The following is a 22,276-nucleotide window of genomic DNA, read 5'->3' as shown; positions in this document are numbered from 1 at the left end:
TCATAAAGGGCCTGCTGATCAATGGGCAGCTTTCTGATTGGCTGCTGTATTTGATTGACAGATGGAAGCTGGCAGCTGATTGGCTGTCTAGCCTTAAGTGCTTTACACACCTCCCTGATGGTACCACTGGCTAAGACTCCACCTCAGCTCATTGGGTAATGAAAAATTTAGAACAATTGATGGATGAAAGCAGGCAGGCCGGCCATTTTGGGACGCTCATTGGACTTGTTTAATGCAATGCACCTTTGTATATTCACATGCATTCGCTTCATGCTGTAACCACTGTGCATAAAAATTTGGAAACATGTCATACAGTGTATCATTTGGTGTCTAAGTCATGTTTCCCATATTTTCCCTTCCCAGATACAAGCCCGTTTGAGTGTTTGGGGCACTTTTTAGCTAAAATCATCCTACAGGGCCTAACTGCATAAGCTAAAGCCTGCCTATTTTGAATGGTGTAGTGGCCCCTGCAACCTCCAAAAATATCAGGACTTACTTCCCCATAACCTGCTAACTCACCCCTGAAATACATACTTATTCACCCTATTTTGTTAAGTGGACTCATTTCTCATTTGAAATGCCGATTTTTGGGTGGCCAGAAATGTGCGTCTTTAAAAGGTGATTTCTACGATACCCCACTTTTGCGCGTCGGACCTCAACTTTTCCCGTAAACGCAGAAAAAACGCAATTTTCAGGAGAAACGAGACAGACATTACCTCCCTCTGCCACCCACCCGCCCAACTGACAGCCAGCCATTAGACATGCACAGATAGTTCTGAGGGTCTGTCTGTGATGTCATAAAGGGCCTGCTGATCATTGGGCAGCTTTCTGATTGGCTGCTGTATTTGATTGACAGATGGAAGCTGGCAGCTGATTGGCTGTCTAGCCTAAAGTGCTTTACACACCTCCCTGATGGTACCACTGGCTAAGACTCCACCTCAGCTCATTGGGTAATGAAAAATTTAGAACAATTGATGGATGAAAGCAGGCAGGCCGGCCATTTTGGGATGCTCATTGGACTTGTTTAATGCAATGCACCTTTGTATTTTCACATGCATTCGCTTCATGCTGTAACCACTGTGCATAAAAATTTGGAAACATGGCATACAGTGTATCATTTGGTGTCTAAGTCATGTTTCCCATATTTTCCCTTCCCAGATACTAGCCCGTTTGAGTGTTTGGGGCACTTTTTAGCTAAAATCATCCTACGGGGCCTAACTGCATATGCTAAAGCCTGCCTATTTTGAATGGTGTAGTGGCCCCTGCAACCTCCAAAAATATCAGGACTTACTTCCCCAATAACCTGCTAACTCACCCCTGAAATACATACTTATTGACCCTATTTTGTTAATTGGACTCATTTCTCATTTGAAATGCCGATTTTTGGGGGACAGAAATGTGCGTCTTTAAAAGGTGATTTCTACGATACCCCACTTTCGCGCGTCGGACCTCAACTTTTCCCGTAAACGCAGAAAAAACGCAATTTTCAGGAGAAACGAGACAGACATCCCCTCCCTCTGCCACCCACCCGCCCAACTGACAGCCAGCCATTAGACATGCACAGATAGTTCTGAGGGTCTGTCTGTGATGTCATAAAGGGCCTGCTGATCAATGGGCAGCTTTCTGATTGGCTGCTGTATTTGATTGACAGATGGAAGCTGGCAGCTGATTGGCTGTCTAGCCTAAAGTGCTTTACACACCTCCCTGATGGTACCACTGGCTAAGACTACACCTCAGCTCATTGGGTAATGAAAAATTTAGAACAATTGAAGGATGAAAGCAGGCAGGCCGGCCATTTTGGGACGCTCATTGGACTTGTTTAATGCAATGCACCTTTGTATATTCACATGCATTCGCTTCATGCTGTAACCACTGTGCATAAAAATTTGGAAACATGGCATACAGTGTATCATTTGGTGTCTAAGTCATGTTTCCCATATTTTCCCTTCCCAGATACAAGCCCGTTTGAGTGTTTGGGGCAATTTTTAGCTAAAATCATCCTACAGGGCCTAACTGCATATGCTAAAGCTTGCCTATTTTGAATGGTGTAGTGGCCCCTGCAACCTCCAAAAATATCAGGACTTACTTCCCCAATAACCTGCTAACTCACCCCTGAAATACATACTTATTCACCCAATTTTGTTCATTGGACTCATTTCTCATTTGAAATGCCCATTTTTGGGGGGCCAGAAATGTGCGTCTTTAACCCCTTACTGCCGCAGCCTGTTTTTGCCTTCCTGTCAGAGCCCTTTTTTTCAAATCTGACATGTATCACTTTATGTGGGGATAACTTTTTTTTGCTTTTACTTATACCAGTGATTTTGAGATTGTTTTCTCGTGACACATTGTACTTTAAGTTAGTGGTAAATTTTGGTCGATACAGTCTGTGTTTATTTGTGAAAAATACCAAAATGTCATAAAAAAATTGAAAATTTTGCAATTTGCAAAATGTTAAATTTTCTGCTTGTGAGACAAATAATCATACCACTCAAAATAGTTAATAACTAACAAAGACCATATGTCTACTTTATGTTGCCATCATAATTTCAACCTCCTTTTAATTTTTTTGGACACTAGGAGGCTTAAAATATGAATAGCAAATTCTCATATTTTCAAGAAAATTTCAAACACTGATTTTTTTAGGGACCAGTTCAGTTCTGATGTGACTTTGAGGGACTTGTATGTGAGACACCCCCATAAATGATGCCATTTCAAAAACTGCACCCCTCACAGTATTCAAAACAGCATTTTGGAAGTTTGTTAACCCTTTAATGTTTCACAGGAATAAAAACAAAGTGTAGGTGAAATTTCAAAATTTCATTTTTTTAGCAGATTTTCAATTTTAATACATTTTTCTAAGGAACACAGTAGATTTTACTATAGAAATGTGACTAAAAATTGATTCCCCCAATTCTTTTGTTTTCATAAATATCCTATATGTGGCCCTAGTGTGCACGTTGACCAAACCACAGGCTTCATAATAGAAGGAGCACCTACTTGATTTTGGAGCCTCCTTTTTATGAGATTTTTTTTTAGGCACCATGTAGGTTTCTAGGCACCATAAGATGCTAAAAGTTAGGAACCTCCCCCACAAGTGATCCCATTTTGCAAACTACACCCCTCAGGGAATTCATCTAGGGGTATAGTGTACATTTCAAACCCCCAGGGGTTTCACCAATTTTGGTACAACTGGGCTGTGAAAATGAAAAATTACATTTTTTTACACAAAAATGCAGTTCTGGCTCAAAATTTTTCATTTTCACAAGGAATGAAGGAGACTAAGCACCCCAAAATCTGTGCCGCAATTTCTCCCGAGTACGGCAATGCCTCATATGTGACCAAAAAATACCATTTGGGTGCATGGCAGGACTCAGAAGGGAAGGAGTGATATTTGGATTTTGCAGCACAGATTCTGGTGGAATGAATGGTGGGTGCTATGTCGCATTAGCAAGACCCCCGAAGCACCAATACAGTGGAACCCCCCCACAAGTGACCCCATTTTGCAAACTACACCCCTCAGGGAATTCATCTAGGGGTATAGTGTACATTTCAAACCCCCAGGGGTTTTACCAATTTTGGTACAACTGGGCTGTGAAAATGAAAAATTACATTTTTTTACACAAAAATGCAGTTCTGGCTCAAAATTTTTAATTTTCACAAGGAATGAAGGAGACAAAGCACCCCAAAATCTGTGCCGCAATTTTTCCCGAGTACAGCAATGCCTCATATGTGACCAAAAAATACCATTTGGGTGCATGGCAGGACTCAGAAGGGAAGGAGTGATATTTGGATTTTGCAGCACAGATTCTGGTGGAATGAATAGTGGGTGCTATGTCGCATTAGCAAGACCCCCGAAGCACGGTGAAATGATGAACCTAATAATCCATAGATGTGTGGTATATTTTAAAACACTCCTTCATACATAGGCCGGGTTTGTCGGGGCAAGTTTCACAGTGGAAAATAGTTTGCTTTCTTATTCCCTTTTTATAGCAAACTTTGCACCTTTTTTGTGTCCTGCCCTTTTTTCCAGTGGAGGGGATTTCGTTAGGAAAATGCTGCCCTGATACAATACGGGGGCCAGTACTAGAAGTACTGGGGCCCTCTGCCTGCTGGTTCCCAAATATTAGGCCCTTTATGACTTCCTCTTGAAAGTGCATAAATGTCCCCGTCTGGCTGGTAGAACGGAATAGTACGTAAGCATTATACAGTGCCATCTGGATGATATACACGGCCAGCTTCTTATACCATATTTTTGTTTTCCGCAGGGCACTGTACGGCTTCAGTACCTGATCTGAAAGATCCACTCCGCCCATGTACTTATTGTAATCTAGGATACAAATAGGTTTTGAGGTGTGGGTACTGGTACCTCGTACAGGGACGGAGGTGGTACTGTCTCCGTGAATTGTTGTCAGTATAAGGACATCCCTCTTGTCCTTATATTTGACCAACAACATATTTTCGGTGGATTGTGCCCTGCTTTCACCCTTTCTCAGTAATTGGGCAACGTGCGTTTTTGGGAGGCCTCTTTGGTTCTTGCGCACAGTACCGCAAGCTGCTGTACCTCTTGAACCAAGGGCCTTAAACAGGGGGATGCTGGTGTAAAAGTTATCCACATAGAGGTGATAACCCTTATCCAGGAAGGGGTGCACTAAATCCCAGACAATCTTTCCACTAACACCTACGAGGGAGGGGGGGCATTCTGGCGGTTCAATTCTTGTGTCCTTCCCTTCATATACCCTAAACCTGTGGGTGTACCCTGAGGTACTTTCGCACAGCTTATACATTTTTATGCCATACCTTGCCCTCTTATTGGGAAGGTACTGGCGGAATTTAACCCTTCCTTTAAAATGTATAAGTGACTCGTCTACACAAATGAATTTTTCGGGGATGTACATCTCAGCAAATTTGGCGCTGAAATGATCAATGACCGGCCTGACTTTGAATAGCCGGTCAAAGGTGGGATCATCTCTGGGTGGGCACTGTGCATTATCGTTGTAATGCAAAAATTTAAGGATCGTCTCAAAACGAGTCCGGGTCATGGCCATACGATGAAGTGGGGTGCTGTACAGAACATCTGTACTCCAATATTGTCTAATTTCTGGCTTTTTAACTATGCCCATATGTAACACCAGACCCCAAAACGTCATCATCTCTACTGCATCTACAGGGGTCCACCTAGCAAATGATGACGTGGGGTTTTGAGCAATAAACTGCTGGGCATATAAATTACTTTGGTCCACCATTAAATTTATAAAATCATCAGAGAAAAATACTTTTAAAAAGTCAATTTCTTTGAGGCCTGTAGTATCAAATTGGGTTCCTGGGTTGGCCAAAAACTCAGGAACCTGGGGCTCAAAATTGTCTGGTGGTGGGGTCCATACGGGAACAATCATTTGGGGGGGGGTCTCAGCTGCTCTACGGGGGCGTCTTTGAGGGGGTCCCTCATCACTAGAGGAGGAAGAGGAGCTTAAGACGAATGCAAATTCATCGCTTACATCACTGGCTGTGTCAGAGGCAATAAGGGCATATGCCTCCTCCGCTGAAAACAGTCTTTGGGATGATTGGGACATTTTTATTATTTTTGTGTTTGTGTAATTGTAGTGTTTCAACACGTGTATAGTGTAGGGGGGGTACAAACTTTATTTCAACACGGGGGGTATGTAGTGTGTATGTAGTTGCTTTAACACGTGTAAGTGCACTTAAGGGGCAGCAGCTTCAAGGCAGCTTTTGGTACAACCTTGAAGGGGTTAAAAGAAAAAAAAAAAAAGCTCCTGCGCCAAAAATTGAGCACAGATGTTGGTCAGTAACGTCCGTCACTGATCAGAATCAGAATCAGAATCAGAATCAACTTTATTGGCCATGTGTGCTTGCGCACACTAGGAATTTTTTGCGGATTTTACAGTGCATCATCAAGCAGGGATGGGGGGGGGGAAGGGGAGAGAGAGGACATTGCATACATTACATTGAGGACATTACACATTACATGTAGGGGAACACATGCCCGCCGAGCTGTGCAGCGCCTAGGCAGCCATCAGCGGCGCCACTGGTCGTTGCAGCAGTCGGTAGGTGACAGTATGAGCAGGGACAGTACAATTTATCAACAGGGAACACATACCCGCCAAGCAGCACATCGCCTAGGCAGCCATCAGCGGCGCCACTGGTCGATGCAGCAGTCGGTGGGTGACAATATAAGCACGGACAGAACAGTTTGTCATACAGGGAACACATGGAAAAACCTACCCGCCGAGCAGCACAGCGCCTAGGCAGCCATCCGCGGCGCCACTGGTCGCTGCACCAGCCGGGCAGGTAACACAGAGGGGGTTACATAGCTGAGATGCACAGTTCCTTGGCAGCCATTTGCGGCGCCATCTTCCTGAAGGAGAAGCCAGCGTGGGGGATGGAGTGGTGTGGGGGAGTTTGGGGGGGGGGGGGGCAGAGAGAGTCACTGGGCCTGGGGAGAGATAGTGAGGCCTGGGGCTGGAGTTGAGCCCTCCCTGGGCTGAGTTTCGTGCCGCTGCCTCCGATGGTATGATCTCACCTCCACTTCAACGTAACATAGGTGGGTGCGGTGCCGCAGCATTTGGTGGGTAACGCCGCCCGATGCCGATGGTGCCGATGGGGGGGGGGCGAGCTGTGTCCGGGTCCTGTGCCGCATTCTGGACGCTGGGGGCTGAGCTGGCACGTGCAGCCGTCCAGAGCCGGGCCGGGTCCCCCTCCTTCTCACCGCTTCCGTCTCCACAGTGCGGTGTCCTTGTGGCCGACTGTGATGGCTGATGGTGCCGATGGGGGGAGGGGGAGGGGGAGCGAGCTGTGCTCCTGCGGCCGGGTCTTGTGCTGCGTTCTGGGCGCCGGGGGACTGAGCTGACACGTGCAGCCGTCCAGTGCCGGGCCGGGTCCCCCTCCTCCTCGCCGCTTCCGTCTCCTCAATTGCGGGGGCCGTGGCGGTGATCTCGTGGCCGACTGCTGTGCGCCGGGGGCTGGGCTGACTCACGTCCCGTTCGTCAGCGTCTCTGCGGTGCGGGTGCTGCGGCGGTGCCCTCTCCCGGGCGGGGGGGGGCTTCTTCCCTGCCCTCTCCCCATCGTCCACCCATCGTCCACCCGCCGTCCACGGGGCTCTTTCTCCGGGGGCCGAGGATGGAGGCTCCGGTGGACAGGAGCTCGCAAGCATGCGACCATCCCCGGCCCCCAGCGCTCAGCGGCCACAGGACACCCACAAAATCACCGTGGGTGTAAACAAATTTAAAAAAAAGACCCCACAGCACCCTCAAAAAAAAATTTTTTAAAAAAACTGCTGATCAGTCAAAGGCAACAGGAATTTGATCCAAAAAAAAAATTAGATCAACCCTGTGCCAAAAATGCTGATCAGTGATGTACGTCACTGATCAGCGCTCAGCGGCCACAGGACACCCACAAAATCACCGTGGGTGTAAAAAAAAAATTAAAAAAAAGACCCCACAGCACCCTAAAAAAAAAAAAAAAAAAAAAAACTGCTGATCAGTGATGCAACACTGATTAGCAGTGAGGGGCAGCAGGCGGGGTATATATAAAAAAAAAAACCTGCACCCCAAAAAAGTTGCTGATCAGTTAATACTGATCAGCACAAATGGGGGGCAGGAAAAAAAGCAATGCAGAGGGTTAAGCCCGTCTGCACTGCAATCAGCCACAGGGGGCAGGAGAGACAAAATTATATTTTACTATGATGCTGCAGCAGCAGAAGCAGGCAGCAGGCAGCACGGATGCCACCACACCACCAACGCTGATCGAGGTCAGATAGGTCACATAGGGGGGCAGTTAATACTGATCAGCACAAATGGGGGGCAGGAAAAAAAGCAGTGCAGAGGGTTAAGCCCGTCTGCACTGCAATCAGCCACAGGGGGCAGGAGAGACAGAATTATATTTTACTATGATGCTGCAGCAGCAGAAGCAGGCAGCAGGCAGCATGGATGCCACCACACCACCAACGCTGATCGAGGTCAGATAGGTCAGATAGGGGGACAGTTAATACTGATCAGCACAAATGGGGGGCAGGAAAAAAAGCAGTGCAGAGGGTTAAGCCCGTCTGCACTGCAATCAGCCACAGGGGGCAGGAGAGACAAAATTATATTTTACTATGATGCTGCAGCAGCAGAAGCAGGCAGCAGGCAGCACGGATGCCACCACACCACCAACGCTGATCGAGGTCAGATAGGTCAGATAGGGGGACAGATGGGCACGGAGACCGCTCTGCACGCTGTTCCTGACCGGAATGGCGGCGGCAGGGCGGTCTCCGTTACTTTCACTGAGGTGCAATGGCTGTGATTGGTCCGTCGGTCGGACGGACCAATCACAGCCTTGGGGGCAGGTGGGGTGAGGTGGGGTGACCACCAGTGACCCCTTTACACCCGGTGGTGATTGGTGCTGTACTTAACAGCACCAATCACCACCGATCCCTGTGTCAACGAGCGCCGTTATTCGCCGGTACACAGAAAACGCTGCAATTGGTTGTTCACATTTGAACAGCCAATCGCAGCGATCGCCGATGGGGGGGGACAGCAGCCATCTCCCCTCTGTCACCGCGTCTATAGAGGCGGTGACACTTTAAATGCATGACGTACATTTATGCCATGCGTCGGGAAGTACATCCCGACCATGACCATGTAGGTCAAATGTCGGGAAGGGGTTAAATAGCTAGAGAATAAAAACAATTTGCCAGTAATGTGAAAAAACCTACAGCACCTGGTGTTCCCATGTGGTCTCCCACCCAAGTACTAACCAGGCCCAACACTGCTTAGCTTCCAAGATGAGACGAGATTGGGCCTATCCAATGTGGTATGGATATGGGTGAGATACATGCACTTTTTTGCCCTCTTCTACTTCTATCACCAGGTAAGCTAATAAAAAAGTTTCCTAACTGTATTGGCTTACTGAAAAAAAACATGTGTTGGTAATGTAAAAAGACCTACAGGACATGATATTAGCAGGGGGTCTTAAATTAAACTACTAAAGAGCCTCAACACTGTTTAGCTGCCAAAAGCAGTTGGAATTGGGCCTAAACAGTGTGGTAAGTCTTTAGGTGATTGCTATTGTGTCTGTTTTACCTCTTCCAAATGTCTGTGCTGGCAATAAAAAGAAAAAGTTTCCAATTTAAATAGCTAGAGAATAAAAACAATTTGCCAGTAATGTGAAAAAACCTACAGCACCTGGTGTTCCCATGTGGTCTCCCACCCAAGTACTAACCAGGCCCAACATTGCTTAGCTTCCAAGATCAGACGAGATTGGGCCTATCCAATGTGGTATGGCTGTAGGGGAGATACGGGCACTTTTTTGCCCTCTTCTACTTCTATCACCAGGTAAGCTAATACAAAAGTTTCCTAACTGTATTGGCTTACTGAAAAAAATCATGTGTTGGTAATGTAAAAAGACCTACAGGACATGATATTAGCAGGGGGTCTTAAATTAAACTACTAAAGAGCCTCAACACTGTTTAGCTGCCAAAAGCAGTTGGAATTGGGCCTAAACAGTGTGGTAAGTCTTTAGGTGATGACTATTGTGTCTGTTTTACCTCTTCCAAATGTTAGTGCTGGCAATAAAAAGAAAAAGTTTCCAATTTAAATAGCTAGAGAATAAAAACAATTTGCCAGTAATGTGAAAAAACCTACAGCACCTGGATTTCCCATCCAAGTACTAGCCAGGCCCAACACTGCTTAGCTTATAAGATCAGATGAGATTGGGCCTATCCAATGTGGTATGGCTGTAGGTGAGATACAGGCACTTTTTTGCCCTCTTCTACTTCTATCACCAGGTAAGCTAATAAAAAAGTTTCCTAACTGTATTGGCTTACTGAAAAAAATCATGTGTTGGTAATGTAAAAATACCTACAGGACATGATATTAGCAGGGGGTCTTAAATTAAACTACTAAAGAGGCTCAACACTGTTTAGCTGCCAAAAGCAGTTGGAATTGGGCCTAAACAGTGTGGTAAGTCTTTAGGTGATGGCTATTGTGTCTGTTTGAACTCTTCCAAATGTTTGTGCTGGCAATAAAAAGAAAAAGTTTCCAATTTAAATAGCTAGAGAATAAAAACAATTTGCCAGTAATGTGAAAAAACCTACAGCACCTGGTGTTCCCATGTGGTCTCCCACCCAAGTACTAACCAGGCCCAACACTGCTTAGCTTCCAAGATCAGACGAGATTGGGCTTATCCAATGTGGTATGGCTGTAGGTGAGACATAGGCACTTTTTTGCCCTCTTCTACTTTTATCACCAGGTAAGCTAATACAAAAGTTTCCTAACTGTATTGGCTTACTGAAAAAAATCATGTGTTGGTAATGTAAAAAGACCTACAGGACATGATATTAGCAGGGGGTTTTAAAATAAACTACAAAAGAGGCTCAACACTGTTTAGCTGCCAAAGCAGTTGGAATTGAGCCTAAACAGTGTGGTAAGTCTTTAGGTGATGGATATTGTGTCTGTTTTACCTCTTCCAAATGTCAGTGCTGGCAATAAAAAGAAAAAGTTTCCAATTTAAATAGCTAGAGAATAAAAACAATTTGCCAGTAATGTGAAAAAACCTACAGCACCTGGTGTTCCCATGTGGTCTCCCACCCAAGTACTAACCAGGCCCAACACTGCTTTGCTTCCAAGATCAGACGAGATTGGGCCTATCCAATGAGGTATGGCTGTAGGTGAGATCCAGGCACTTTTTTGCCCTCTTCTACTTCTATCACCAGGTAAGCTAATAAAAAAGTTACCTAACTGTATTGGCTTACTGAAAAAAATCATGTGTTGGTAATGTAAAAAGACCTACAGGACATGATATTAGCAGGGGGTCTTAAATTAAACTACTAAAGAGCCTCAACACTGTTTAGCTGCCAAAAGCAGTTGGAATTGGGCCTAAACAATGTGGTAAGTCTTTAGGTGATGGATATTGTGTCTGTTTTACCTCTTCCAAATGTCAGTGTTGGCAATAAAAAGAAAAAGTTTCCAATTTAAATAGCTAGAGAATAAAAACAATTTGCCAGTAATGTGAAAAAACCTACAGCACCTGGTGTTCCCATGTGGTCTCCCACCCAAGTACTAACCAGGCCCAACACTGCTTAGCTTCCAAGATCAGACAAGATTGGGCCTATCCAATGTGGTATGGCTGTAGGTGAGATACAGGCACTTTTTTGCCCTCTTCTACTTCTATCACCAGGTAAGGTAATACAAAAGTTTCCTAACTGTATTGGCTTACTGAAAAAAAATCATGTGTTGGTAATGTAAAAAGACCTACAGGACATGATATTAGCAGGGGGTCTTAAATTAAACTACTAAAGAGGCTCAATACTGTTTAGCTGCCAAAAGCAGTTGGAATTGTGCCTAAACAGTGTGGTAAGTCTTTAGGTGATGGCTATTGTGTCTGTTTGACCTCTTCCAAATGTCTGTGCTGGCAATTAAAAGAAAAAGTTTCCAATTTAAATAGCCAGAGAATAAAAACAATTTGCCAGTAATGTGAAAAAACCTACAGCACCTGGTGTTCCCATGTGGTCTCCCACCTAAGTACTATCCAGGCCCAACACTGCTTAGCTTCCAAGATCAGACAAAATTGGGCCTATCCAATGTGGTATGGCTGTAGGTGAGATACAGGCACTTATTTGCCCTCTTCTACTTCTATCACCAGGTAAGCTAATAAAAAAGTTTCCTAACTGTATTGGCTTACTGAAAAAAATCATGTGTTGGTAACGTAAAAAGACCTACAGGACATGATATTAGCAGGGGGTCTTAAATTAAACTACTAAAGAGGCTCAACACTGTTTAGCTGCCAAAAGCAGTTGGAATTGGGCCTAAACAGTGTGGTAAGTCTTTAGGTGATGGCTATTGTGTCTGTTTGACCTCTTCCAAATGTCTGTGCTGGCAATAAAAAGAAAAAGTTTCCAATTTAAATAGCTAGAGAATAAAAACAATTTGCCAGTAATGTGAAAAAACCTACAGCACCTGGTGTTCCCATGTGGTCTCCCACCCAAGTACTAACCAGGCCCAACACTGCTTAGCTTCCAAGATCAGACGAGATTGGGCCTATCCAATGTGGTATGGCTGTAGGTGAGATACAGGCACTTTTTTGCCCTCTTCTACTTCTATCACCAGGTAAGTTATAAAAAAGTTACCTAACTGTATTGGCTTACTGAAAAAAATCATGTGTTGGTAATGTAAAAAGACCTACAGGACATGATATTATCAGGGGGTCTTAAATTAAACTACTAAATAGCCTCAACACTGTTTACCTGCCAAAAGCAGTTGGAATTGGGCCTAAACAGTGTGGTAAGTCTTTAGGTGATGGATATTGTGTCTGTTTTACCTCTTCCAAATGTCAGTGCTGGCAGAAAAAAGAAAAAGTTTCCAATTTAAATATCTAGAGAATAAAAACAATTTGCCAGTAATGTGAAAAAACCTACAGCACCTGGTGTTCCCATGTGGTCTCCCACCCAAGTACTATCCAGGCCCAACACTGCTTTGCTTCCAAGATCAGGCCTATCCAATGTGGCATGGCTGTAGGTGAGATACAGGTACTTTTTAGCCCTCTTCTACTTCTATCACCAGGTAAGCTAATACAAAAGTTTCCTAACTGTATTGGCTTTCTGAAAAAAATCATGTGTTGGTAATGTAAAAAGACCTACAGGACATGATATTAGCAGGGGGTCTTAAATTAAACTACTAAAGAGGCTCAACACTGTTTAGCTGCCAAAAGCAGTTGGAATTGGGCCTAAACAGTGTGGTAAGTCTTTAGGTGATGGCTATTGTGTCTGTTTGACCTCTTCCAAATGTCTGTGCTGGCAATAAAAAGAAAAAGTTTCCAATTTAAATAGCTAGAGAATAAAAACAATTTGCCAGTAAAGTGAAAAAACCTACAGCACCTGGTGTTCCCATGTGGTCTCCCACCCAAGTACTAACCAGGCCCAAGACTGCTTAGCTTCCAAGATCAGACGAGATTGGGCCTATCCAATGTGGTATGGCTGTAGGTGAGATACAGGCACTTTTTTGCCCTCTTCTACTTCTATCACCAGGTAAGTTATAAAAAAGTTACCTAACTGTATTGGCTTACTGAAAAAAATCATGTGTTGGTAATGTAAAAAGACCTACAGGACATGATATTATCAGGGGGTCTTAAATTAAACTACTAAATAGCCTCAACACTGTTTACCTGCCAAAAGCAGTTGGAATTGGGCCTAAACAGTGTGGTAAGTCTTTAGGTGATGGATATTGTGTCTGTTTTACCTCTTCCAAATGTCAGTGCTGGCAATAAAAAGAAAAAGTTTCCAATTTAAATATCTAGAGAATAAAAACAATTTGCCTGTAATGTGAAAAAACCTACAGCACCTGATTTTCCCATGTGGTCTCCCACCCAAGTACTATCTAGGCCCAACACTGCTTTGCTTCCAAGATCAGGCCTATCCAATGTGGTATGGCTGTAGGTGAGATACAGGTACTTTTTAGCCCTCTTCTACTTCTATCACCAGGTAAGCTAATACAAAAGTTTCCTAACTGTATTGGCTTACTGAAAAAAATCATGTGTTGGTAATGTAAAAAGACCTACAGGACATGATATTAGCAGGGGGTCTTAAATTAAACTACTAAAGAGGCTCAACACTGTTTAGCTGCCAAAAGCAGTTGGAATTGGGCCTAAACAGTGTGGTAAGTCTTTAGGTGATGGCTATTGTGTCTGTTTGACCTCTTCCAAATGTCTGTGCTGGCAATAAAAAGAAAAAGTTTCCAATTTAAATAGCTAGAGAATAAAAACAATTTGCCAGTAATGTGAAAAAACCTACAGCAGCTGGTGTTCCCATGTGGTCTCCCACCCAAGTACTAACCAGGCCCAACACTGCTTAGCTTCCAAGATCAGATGAGATTGGGCCTATCCAATGTGGTATGGCTGTAGGTGAGATACAGGCACTTTTTTGCCCTCTTCTACTTCTATCACCAGGTAAGTTATAAAAAAGTTACCTAACTGTATTGGCTTACTGAAAAAAATCATGTGTTGGTAATGTAAAAAGACCTACAGGACATGATATTATCAGGGGGTCTTAAATTAAACTACTAAATAGCCTCAACACTGTTTAGCTGCCAAAAGCAGTTGGAATTGGGCCTAAACAGTGTGGTAAGTCTTTAGGTGATGGATATTGTGTCTGTTTTACCTCTTCCAAATGTCAGTGCTGGCAATAAAAAGAAAAAGTTTCCAATTTAAATATCTAGAGAATAAAAACAATTTGCCAGTAATGTGAAAAAACCTACAGCACCTGGTGTTCCCATGTGGTCTCCCACCCAAGTACTATCTAGGCCCAACACTGCTTTGCTTCCAAGATCAGGCCTATCCAATGTGGTATGGCTGTAGGTGAGATACAGGTACTTTTTAGCCCTCTTCTACTTCTATCACCAGGTAAGCTAATACAAAAGTTTCCTAACTGTATTGGCTTACTTAAAAAAAATCATGTGTTGGTAATGTAAAAAGACCTACAGGACATGATATTAGCAGGGGGTCTTAAATTAAACTACTAAAGCGGCTCAACACTGTTTAGCTGCCAAAAGCAGTTGGAATTGGGCCTAAACAGTATGGTAAGTCTTTAGGTGATGGCTATTGTGTCTGTTTGACCTCTTCCAAATGTCTGTACTGGCAATAAAAAGAAAAAGTTTCCAATTTAAATAGCTAGAGAATAAAAACAATTTGCCTGTAATGTGAAAAAACCTACAGCACCTGGTGTTCCCATGTGGTCTCCCACCCAAGTACTAACCAGGCCCAACACTGCTTAGCTTCCAAAATCAGACGAGATTGGGCCTATCCAATGTGGTATGGCTGTAGGTGAGATACAGGCACTTTTTTGCCCTCTTCTACTTCTATCACCAGGTAAGCTAATAAAAAAGTTTCCTAACTGTATTGGCTTACTGAAAAAAATCATGTGTTGGTAATGTAAAAAGACCTACAGGACATGATATTAGCAGGGGGTCTTAAATTAAACTACTAAACCAGCTCAACACTGTTTAGCTGCCAAAAGCAGTTGGAATTGGGCCTAAACAGTGTGGTAAGTCTTTAGGTGATGGCTATTGTGTCTGTTTGACCTATTCCAAATGTCTGTACTGGCAATAAAAAGAAAAAGTTTCCAATTTAAATAGCTAGAGAATAAAAACAATTTGCCTGTAATGTGAAAAAACCTACAGCACCTGGTGTTCCCATGTGGTCTCCCACCCAAGTACTAACCAGGCCCAACACAGCTTAGCTTCCAAGATCAGACGAGATTGGGCCTATCCAATGTGGTATGGCTGTAGGTGAGATACAGGCACTTTTTTGCCCTCTTCTACTTTTATCACCAGGTAAGCTAATAAAAAAGTTTCCTAACTGTATTGGCTTACTGAAAAAAATCATGTGTTGGTAATGTAAAAAGACCTACAGGACATGATATTAGCAGGGGGTCTTAAATTAAACTACTAAAGAGGCCCAACACTGTTTAGCTGCCAAAAGCAGTTGGAATTGGGCCTAAACAGTGTGGTAAGTCTTTAGGTGATGGCTATTGTGTCTGTTTGACCTCTTCCAAATGTCTGTGCTGGCAATAAAAAGAAAAAGTTTCCAATTTAAATAGCTAGAGAATAAAAATAATTTGCCAGTAATGTGAAAAAACCTACAGCACCTGGTGTTCCCATGTGGTCTCCCACCCAAGTACTAACCAGGCCCAACACTGCTTAGCTTCCTAGTTCAGACGAGATTGGGCCTATCCAATGTGGTATGGCTGTAGTTGAGATACAGGCACTTTTTTGCCCTCTTCTACTTCTATCACCAGGTAAGCTAATAAAAAAGTTTCCTAACTGTATTGGCTTACTGAAAAAAATCATGTGTTGGTAATGTAAAAAGACCTACAGGACATTATATTAGCAGGGGGTCTTAAATTAAACTACTAAAGAGGCTCAACACTGTTTAGCTGCCAAAAGCAGTTGGAATTGGGCCTAAACAGTTTGGTAAGTCTTTAGGTGATGGCTATTGTGTCTGTTTGACCTCTTCCAAATGTCTGTGCTGGCAATAAAAAGATAAAGTTTCCTATTTAAATAGCTAGAGAATAAAAACAATTTGCCAGTAATGTGAAAAAACCTACAGCACCTGGTGTTCCCATGTGGTCTCCCACCCAAGTACTATCCAGGCCCAACACTGCTTTGCTTCCAAGATCAGGCCTATCCAATGTGGTATGGCTGTAGGTGAGATACAGGTACTTTTTTGCAAAAATCTACTTCTATCACCAGGTAAGCTAATACAAAAGTTTCCTAACTGTATTGGCTTACTGAAAAAAATCATGTGTTGGTAATGTAAAAAGACCTACAGGACATGATATTAGCAGGGGGTCTTAAATTAAACTACTAAAGAGGCTCAACACTGTTTAGCTGCCAAAAGCAGTTGGAATTGGGCCGAAACAGTGTGGTAAGTCTTTAGGTGATGGCTATTGTGTCTGTTTGAACTCTTCCAAATGTCTGTGCTGGCAATAAAAAGAAAAAGTTTCCAATCTAAATAGCTAGAGAATAAAAACAATTTGCCAGTAATGTGAAAAAACCTACAGCACCTGGTGTTCCCATGTGGTCTCCCACCCAAGTACTAACCAGGCCCAACACTGCTTAACTTCCAAGATCAGACGAGGTTGGGCCTATCCAATGTGGTATGGCTGTAGGTGAGATACAAGCACTTTTTTGCCCTCTTCTACTTCTATCACCAGGTAAGCTAATACAAAAGTTTCCTAACTGTATTGGCTTACTTAAAAAAAATCATGTGTTGGTAATGTAAAAAGACCTACAGGACATGATATTAGCAGGGGGTCTTAAATTAAACTACTAAAGAGGCTCAACACTGTTTAGCTGCCAAAAGCAGTTGGAATTGGGCCTAAACAGTGTGGTAATTCTTTAGGTGATGGCTATTGTGTCTGTTTGACCTCTTCCAAATGTCTGTACTGGCAATAAAAAGAAAAAGTTTCCAATTTAAATAGCTAGAGAATAAAAACAATTTGCCAGTAATGTGAAAAAACCTACAGCACCTGGTGTTCCCATGTGGTCTCCCACCCAAGTACTAACCAGGCCCAACACTGCTTAGCTTCCAAGATCAGACGAGATTGGGCCTATCCAATGTGGTATGGCTGTAGGTGAGATACAAGCACTTTTTTGCCCTCTTCTACTTCTATCACCAGGTAAGCTAATAAAAAAGTTTCCTAACTGTATTGGCTTACTGAAAAAAATCATGTGTTGGTAATGTAAAAAGACCTACAGGACATGATATTAGCAGGGAGTCTTAAATTAAACTACTAAAGAGGCCCAACACTGTTTAGCTGCCAAAAGCAGTTGGAATTGGGCCTAAACAGTGTGGTAAGTCTTTAGGTGATGGCTATTGTGTCTGTTTGACCTCTTCCAAATGTCTGTACTGGCAATAAAAATAAAAAGTTTCCAATTTAAATAGCTAGAGAATAAAAAAAAAATTGCCTGTAATGTGAAAATACCGACAGCACCTGGTGTTCCCATGTGGTCTCCCACCAAAGTACTAACCAGGCCCAACACTGCTTAGCTTCCAAGTTCAGACGAGATTGGGCCTATCCAATGTGGTATGGCTGTAGTTGAGATACAGGCACTTTTTTGCCCTCTTCTACTTCTATCACCAGGTAAGCTAATAAAAAAGTTTCCTAACTGTATTGGCTTACTGAAAAAAATCATGTGTTGGTAATGTAAAAAGACCTACAGGACATGATATTAGCAGGGGGTCTTAAATTAAACTACTAAAGAGGCTCAACACTGTTTAGCTGCCACAAGTAGTTGGAATTGGGCCTAAACAGTGTGGTAAGTCTTTAGGTGATGGCTATTGTGTCTGTTTGACCTCTTCCAAATGTCTGTGCTGGCAATAAAAAGATAAAGTTTCCTATTTAAATAGCTAGAGAATAAAAACAATTTGCCAGTAATGTGAAAAAACCTACAGCACCTGGTGTTCCCATGTGGTCTCCCACCCAAGTACTATCCAGGCCCAACACTGCTTTGCTTCCAAGATCAGGCCTATCCAATGTGGTATGGCTGTAGGTGAGATACAGGTACTTTTTTGCCCTCTTCTACTTCTATCACCAGGTAAGCTAATACAAAAGTTTCCTAACTGTATTGGCTTACTGAAAAAAATCATGTGTTGGTAATGTAAAAAGACCTACAGGACATGATATTAGCAGGGGGTCTTAAATTAAACTACTAAAGAGGCTCAACACTGTTTAGCTGCCAAAAGCAGTTGGAATTGGGCCGAAACAGTGTGGTAAGTCTTTAGGTGATGGCTATTGTGTCTGTTTGAACTCTTCCAAATGTCTGTGCTGGCAATAAAAAGAAAAAGTTTCCAATCTAAATAGCTAGAGAATAAAAACAATTTGCCAGTAATGTGAAAAAACCTACAGCACCTGGTGTTCCCATGTGGTCTCCCACCCAAGTACTAACCAGGCCCAACACTGCTTAACTTCCAAGATCAGACGAGGTTGGGCCTATCCAATGTGGTATGGCTGTAGGTGAGATACAAGCACTTTTTTGCCCTCTTCTACTTCTATCACCAGGTAAGCTAATACAAAAGTTTCCTAACTGTATTGGCTTACTTAAAAAAAATCATGTGTTGGTAATGTAAAAAGACCTACAGGACATGATATTAGCAGGGGGTCTTAAATTAAACTACTAAAGAGGCTCAACACTGTTTAGCTGCCAAAAGCAGTTGGAATTGGGCCTAAACAGTGTGGTAATTCTTTAGGTGATGGCTATTGTGTCTGTTTGACCTCTTCCAAATGTCTGTACTGGCAATAAAAAGAAAAAGTTTCCAATTTAAATAGCTAGAGAATAAAAACAATTTGCCAGTAATGTGAAAAAACCTACAGCACCTGGTGTTCCCATGTGGTCTCCCACCCAAGTACTAACCAGGCCCAACACTGCTTAGCTTCCAAGATCAGACGAGATTGGGCCTATCCAATGTGGTATGGCTGTAGGTGAGATACAAGCACTTTTTTGCCCTCTTCTACTTCTATCACCAGGTAAGCTAATAAAAAAGTTTCCTAACTGTATTGGCTTACTGAAAAAAATCATGTGTTGGTAATGTAAAAAGACCTACAGGACATGATATTAGCAGGGAGTCTTAAATTAAACTACTAAAGAGGCCCAACACTGTTTAGCTGCCAAAAGCAGTTGGAATTGGGCCTAAACAGTGTGGTAAGTCTTTAGGTGATGGCTATTGTGTCTGTTTGACCTCTTCCAAATGTCTGTACTGGCAATAAAAATAAAAAGTTTCCAATTTAAATAGCTAGAGAATAAAAAAAAAATTGCCTGTAATGTGAAAAAACCGACAGCACCTGGTGTTCCCATGTGGTCTCCCACCAAAGTACTAACCAGGCCCAACACTGCTTAGCTTCCAAGTTCAGACGAGATTGGGCCTATCCAATGTGGTATGGCTGTAGTTGAGATACAGGCACTTTTTTGCCCTCTTCTACTTCTATCACCAGGTAAGCTAATAAAAAAGTTTCCTAACTGTATTGGCTTACTGAAAAAAATCATGTGTTGGTAATGTAAAAAGACCTACAGGACATGATATTAGCAGGGGGTCTTAAATTAAACTACTAAAGAGGCTCAACACTGTTTAGCTGCCACAAGTAGTTGGAATTGGGCCTAAACAGTGTGGTAAGTCTTTAGGAGATGGCTATTGTGTCTGTTTGACCTCTTCCAAATGTCTGTACTGGCAATAAAAAGAAAAAGTTTCCAATTTAAATAGCTAGAGAATAAAAACAATTTGCCTGTAATGTCAAAAAACCTACAGCACCTGGTGTTCCCATGTGGTCTCCCACCCAAGTACTAACCAGGCCCAACACTGCTTAGCTTCCAAGATCAGACAAGATTGGGCCTATCCAATGTGGTATGGCTGTAGGTGAGATACAGGCACTTTTTTGCCCTCTTCTACTTCTATCACCAGGTAAGCTAATAAAAAAGTTTCCTAACTGTATTGGCTTACTGAAAAAAATCATGTGTTGGTAATGTAAAAAGACCTACAGGACATGATATTAGCAGGGGGTCTTAAATTAAACTACTAAAGAGGCTCAACACTGTTTAGCTGCCAAAAGCAGTTGGAATTGGGCCTAAACAGTGTGGTAAGTCTTTAGGTGATGGCTATTGTGTCTGTTTGACCTCTTCCAAATGTCTGTACTGGCAATAAAAAGAAAAAGTTTCCAATTTAAATAGCTAGAGAATAAAAACAATTGGCCTGTAATGTGAAAAAACCTACAGCACCTGGTGTTCCCATGTGGTCTCCCACCCAAGTACTAACCAGGCCCAACACTGCTTAGCTTCCAAGATCAGACGAGATTGGGCCTATCCAATGTGGTATGGCTGTAGGTGAGATACATGCACTTTTTTGCCCTCTTCTACTTCTATCACCAGGTAAGCTAATAAAAAAGTTTCCTAACTGTATTGGCTTACTGAAAAAAATCATGTTTTGGTAATGTAAAACGACCTACAGGACATGATATTAGCAGGGGGTCTTAAATTAAACTACTAAAGAGGATCAACACTGTTTAGCTGCCAAAAGCAGATGGAATTGGGCCTAAACAGTGTGGTAAGTCTTTAGGTGATGGCTATTGTGTCTGTTTGACCTCTTCCAAATGTCTGTACTGGCAATAAAAAGAAAAAGTTTCCAATTTAAATAGCTAGAGAATAAAAACAATTTGCCTGTAATGTGAAAAAACCTACAGCACCTGGTGTTCCCATGTGGTCTCCCACCCAAGTACTAACCAGGCCCAACACTGCTTAGCTTCCAAGAACAGATGAGATTGGGCCTATCCAATGTGGTATGGCTGTAGGTGAAATACAGGCACTTTTTAGCCCTCTTCTACTTCTATCACCAGGTAAGCTAATAAAAAAGTTTCCTAACTGTATTGGCTTACTGAAAAAAATCATGTGTTGGTAATGTAAAAAGACCTACAGGACATGATATTAGCAGGGGGTCTTAAATTAAACTACTAAAGAGGCTCAACACTGTTTAGCTGCCAAAAGCAGTTGGAATTGGGCCTAAACAGTGTGGTAAGTCTTTATGTGATGGCTATTGTGTCTGTTTGACCTCTTCCAAATGTCTGTACTGGCAATAAAAAGAAAAAGTTTCCAATTTAAATAGCTAGAGAATAAAAACAATTTGCCTGTAATGTGAAAAACCCTACAGCACCTGGTGTTCCCATGTGGTCTCCCACCAAAGTACTAACCAGGCCCAACACTGCTTAGCTTCCAAGATCAGACGAGATTGGGCCTATCCAATGTGGTATGGCTGTAGGTGAGATACTGGCACTTTTTTGCCCTCTTCTACTTCTATCACCAGGTAAGCTAATACAAAAGTTCCCTAACTGTATTGGCTTACGGAAAAAAATCATGTGTTGGTAATGTAAAAAGACCTACAGGACATGATATTAGCAGGGGGTCTTAAATTAAACTACAAAAGAGGCTCAACACTGTTTAGCTGCCAAAAGCAGTTGGAATTGAGCCTAAACAGTGTGGTAAGTCTTTAGCTGATGGCTATTGTGTCTGTTTGACCTCTTCCAAATGTCTGTGCTGGCAATAAAATGAAAAAGTTTCCAATATAAATAGCTAGAGAATAAAAACAATTTGCCAGTGATGTGAAAAAACCTACAGCACCTGGTGTTCCCATGTGGTCTCCCACCCAAGTACTAACCAGGCCCAACACTGCTTAGCTTCCAAGATCAGACGAGATTGGGCCTATCCAATGTGGTATGGCTGTAGGTGAGTTAAATTCACTTTTTTGCCCTCTTCTACTTCTATCACCAGGTAAGCTAATAAAAAAGTTTCCTAACTGTATTGGCTTACTGAAAAAAATCATGTGTTGGTAATGTAAAAAGACCTACAGGACATGATATTAGCAGGGGGTCTTAAATTAAACTACTAAAGAGGCTCAACACTGTTTAGCTGCCAAAAGCAGTTGGAATTGGGCCTAAACAGTGTGGTAAGTCTTTAGGTGATGGCTATTGTGTCTGTTTGAACTCTTCCAAATGTCTGTGCTGGCAATAAAAAGAAAAAGTTTCCAATCTAAATAGCTAGAGAATAAAAACAATTTGCCAGTAATGTGAAAAAACCTACAGCACCTGGTGTTCCCATGTGGTCTCCCACCCAAGTACTAACCAGGCCCAACACTGCTTAGCTTCCAAGATCAGACGAGGTTGGGCCTATCCAATGTGGTATGGCTGTAGGTGAGATACAAGCACTTTTTTGCCCTCTTCTACTTCTATCACCAGGTAAGCTAATAAAAA

General features: G+C 42.6%; 22 non-coding genes and 8 pseudogenes across 22 annotated transcripts; all 30 read right to left on the bottom strand.

Annotated features, from left to right (window-relative positions):
* Positions 1-8,703: 8,703 nt before the first annotated feature.
* Positions 8,704-8,822, bottom strand: LOC146055020 (5S ribosomal RNA; annotated as a pseudogene).
* Positions 8,823-9,167: 345 nt separating this feature from the next.
* Positions 9,168-9,286, bottom strand: LOC146054897 (5S ribosomal RNA). Its single transcript, XR_014468316.1, has one exon. It is a non-coding gene; the product is annotated as a 5S ribosomal RNA (ribosomal RNA).
* A 345-nt stretch (positions 9,287-9,631) lies between these two features.
* On the bottom strand, positions 9,632-9,738 carry LOC146055036 (5S ribosomal RNA; annotated as a pseudogene).
* A 345-nt stretch (positions 9,739-10,083) lies between these two features.
* Positions 10,084-10,202, bottom strand: LOC146055045 (5S ribosomal RNA). Its single transcript, XR_014468415.1, has one exon. It is a non-coding gene; the product is annotated as a 5S ribosomal RNA (ribosomal RNA).
* A 344-nt stretch (positions 10,203-10,546) lies between these two features.
* LOC146054936 (5S ribosomal RNA) lies at positions 10,547-10,665 on the bottom strand. The gene has a single exon (XR_014468351.1). It is a non-coding gene; the product is annotated as a 5S ribosomal RNA (ribosomal RNA).
* A 345-nt stretch (positions 10,666-11,010) lies between these two features.
* Positions 11,011-11,129, bottom strand: LOC146054958 (5S ribosomal RNA). The gene has a single exon (XR_014468371.1). It is a non-coding gene; the product is annotated as a 5S ribosomal RNA (ribosomal RNA).
* A 346-nt stretch (positions 11,130-11,475) lies between these two features.
* Positions 11,476-11,594, bottom strand: LOC146054995 (5S ribosomal RNA; annotated as a pseudogene).
* A 345-nt stretch (positions 11,595-11,939) lies between these two features.
* Positions 11,940-12,058, bottom strand: LOC146054888 (5S ribosomal RNA). Its single transcript, XR_014468308.1, has one exon. It is a non-coding gene; the product is annotated as a 5S ribosomal RNA (ribosomal RNA).
* Positions 12,059-12,402: 344 nt separating this feature from the next.
* Positions 12,403-12,511, bottom strand: LOC146055032 (5S ribosomal RNA; annotated as a pseudogene).
* A 345-nt stretch (positions 12,512-12,856) lies between these two features.
* On the bottom strand, positions 12,857-12,975 carry LOC146054959 (5S ribosomal RNA). Its single transcript, XR_014468372.1, has one exon. It is a non-coding gene; the product is annotated as a 5S ribosomal RNA (ribosomal RNA).
* Positions 12,976-13,319: 344 nt separating this feature from the next.
* On the bottom strand, positions 13,320-13,428 carry LOC146055035 (5S ribosomal RNA; annotated as a pseudogene).
* Positions 13,429-13,773: 345 nt separating this feature from the next.
* Positions 13,774-13,892, bottom strand: LOC146054966 (5S ribosomal RNA). Its single transcript, XR_014468379.1, has one exon. It is a non-coding gene; the product is annotated as a 5S ribosomal RNA (ribosomal RNA).
* Positions 13,893-14,236: 344 nt separating this feature from the next.
* Positions 14,237-14,345, bottom strand: LOC146055034 (5S ribosomal RNA; annotated as a pseudogene).
* A 346-nt stretch (positions 14,346-14,691) lies between these two features.
* Positions 14,692-14,810, bottom strand: LOC146054938 (5S ribosomal RNA). Its single transcript, XR_014468353.1, has one exon. It is a non-coding gene; the product is annotated as a 5S ribosomal RNA (ribosomal RNA).
* Positions 14,811-15,155: 345 nt separating this feature from the next.
* LOC146054928 (5S ribosomal RNA) lies at positions 15,156-15,274 on the bottom strand. Its single transcript, XR_014468344.1, has one exon. It is a non-coding gene; the product is annotated as a 5S ribosomal RNA (ribosomal RNA).
* A 345-nt stretch (positions 15,275-15,619) lies between these two features.
* On the bottom strand, positions 15,620-15,738 carry LOC146054985 (5S ribosomal RNA). Its single transcript, XR_014468396.1, has one exon. It is a non-coding gene; the product is annotated as a 5S ribosomal RNA (ribosomal RNA).
* A 345-nt stretch (positions 15,739-16,083) lies between these two features.
* On the bottom strand, positions 16,084-16,192 carry LOC146055029 (5S ribosomal RNA; annotated as a pseudogene).
* A 345-nt stretch (positions 16,193-16,537) lies between these two features.
* LOC146054922 (5S ribosomal RNA) lies at positions 16,538-16,656 on the bottom strand. Its single transcript, XR_014468339.1, has one exon. It is a non-coding gene; the product is annotated as a 5S ribosomal RNA (ribosomal RNA).
* Positions 16,657-17,002: 346 nt separating this feature from the next.
* On the bottom strand, positions 17,003-17,121 carry LOC146054887 (5S ribosomal RNA). Its single transcript, XR_014468307.1, has one exon. It is a non-coding gene; the product is annotated as a 5S ribosomal RNA (ribosomal RNA).
* A 346-nt stretch (positions 17,122-17,467) lies between these two features.
* LOC146054987 (5S ribosomal RNA) lies at positions 17,468-17,586 on the bottom strand. Its single transcript, XR_014468398.1, has one exon. It is a non-coding gene; the product is annotated as a 5S ribosomal RNA (ribosomal RNA).
* Positions 17,587-17,931: 345 nt separating this feature from the next.
* LOC146055028 (5S ribosomal RNA) lies at positions 17,932-18,040 on the bottom strand (annotated as a pseudogene).
* A 345-nt stretch (positions 18,041-18,385) lies between these two features.
* LOC146054921 (5S ribosomal RNA) lies at positions 18,386-18,504 on the bottom strand. Its single transcript, XR_014468338.1, has one exon. It is a non-coding gene; the product is annotated as a 5S ribosomal RNA (ribosomal RNA).
* A 346-nt stretch (positions 18,505-18,850) lies between these two features.
* LOC146054886 (5S ribosomal RNA) lies at positions 18,851-18,969 on the bottom strand. Its single transcript, XR_014468306.1, has one exon. It is a non-coding gene; the product is annotated as a 5S ribosomal RNA (ribosomal RNA).
* A 346-nt stretch (positions 18,970-19,315) lies between these two features.
* LOC146054972 (5S ribosomal RNA) lies at positions 19,316-19,434 on the bottom strand. The gene has a single exon (XR_014468384.1). It is a non-coding gene; the product is annotated as a 5S ribosomal RNA (ribosomal RNA).
* Positions 19,435-19,779: 345 nt separating this feature from the next.
* Positions 19,780-19,898, bottom strand: LOC146054955 (5S ribosomal RNA). Its single transcript, XR_014468369.1, has one exon. It is a non-coding gene; the product is annotated as a 5S ribosomal RNA (ribosomal RNA).
* Positions 19,899-20,243: 345 nt separating this feature from the next.
* On the bottom strand, positions 20,244-20,362 carry LOC146054885 (5S ribosomal RNA). The gene has a single exon (XR_014468305.1). It is a non-coding gene; the product is annotated as a 5S ribosomal RNA (ribosomal RNA).
* Positions 20,363-20,707: 345 nt separating this feature from the next.
* Positions 20,708-20,826, bottom strand: LOC146054913 (5S ribosomal RNA). The gene has a single exon (XR_014468330.1). It is a non-coding gene; the product is annotated as a 5S ribosomal RNA (ribosomal RNA).
* A 345-nt stretch (positions 20,827-21,171) lies between these two features.
* On the bottom strand, positions 21,172-21,290 carry LOC146054950 (5S ribosomal RNA). Its single transcript, XR_014468364.1, has one exon. It is a non-coding gene; the product is annotated as a 5S ribosomal RNA (ribosomal RNA).
* Positions 21,291-21,635: 345 nt separating this feature from the next.
* Positions 21,636-21,754, bottom strand: LOC146054883 (5S ribosomal RNA). Its single transcript, XR_014468303.1, has one exon. It is a non-coding gene; the product is annotated as a 5S ribosomal RNA (ribosomal RNA).
* A 345-nt stretch (positions 21,755-22,099) lies between these two features.
* LOC146054951 (5S ribosomal RNA) lies at positions 22,100-22,218 on the bottom strand. Its single transcript, XR_014468365.1, has one exon. It is a non-coding gene; the product is annotated as a 5S ribosomal RNA (ribosomal RNA).
* Between the last annotated feature and the right edge of the window lie 58 nt (positions 22,219-22,276).

Source organism: Crinia signifera, unplaced genomic scaffold (genome assembly GCF_055691185.1).
Source record: "Crinia signifera unplaced genomic scaffold, ASM5569118v1 HAP2_SCAFFOLD_287, whole genome shotgun sequence".
Lineage (NCBI taxonomy): Eukaryota > Metazoa > Chordata > Amphibia > Anura > Myobatrachidae > Crinia > Crinia signifera.
The sequence above is the reverse complement of the archived record's forward strand: the minus strand, read 5'-3'. Positions and strand labels throughout refer to the sequence as shown.